Here is a 232-nt window from a genome sequence, read left to right as displayed (position 1 = left end):
TGACTTTGTTTGAAACACAAAAAAACAGACCAATATTGCAAAAAAAAAAAGTTCCTGTAGGTACACTAACTCCCAACCTTGTTGGTAACACATAAAAATAACACAGTTCAACACCACTACATATTAGCCGCATTAGCGTATTTATAAAACTCCTAACCTTGTTTTCAACATGTAAAAACTAAACTGTTACTACTAAAACAAACATTAACTGAGCTAACTCCTAAAATTGTTG

At 31.5% G+C, this 232-nt stretch overlaps 1 protein-coding gene across 1 annotated transcript in view; it reads right to left on the bottom strand.

Moving 5' to 3' along the window:
- pcdh1a (protocadherin 1a) overlaps nt 1-232 on the bottom strand; it is a 131,471-nt gene that overhangs the window by 127,711 nt on the left and 3,528 nt on the right. The gene's annotated exons all lie outside the window — the stretch shown is intronic.

This window comes from Oryzias melastigma, linkage group LG14, assembly GCF_002922805.2.
Source record: "Oryzias melastigma strain HK-1 linkage group LG14, ASM292280v2, whole genome shotgun sequence".
Taxonomy (NCBI): Eukaryota; Metazoa; Chordata; class Actinopteri; order Beloniformes; family Adrianichthyidae; genus Oryzias; species Oryzias melastigma.
This window is presented reverse-complemented; position numbering and strand designations above follow the sequence as displayed.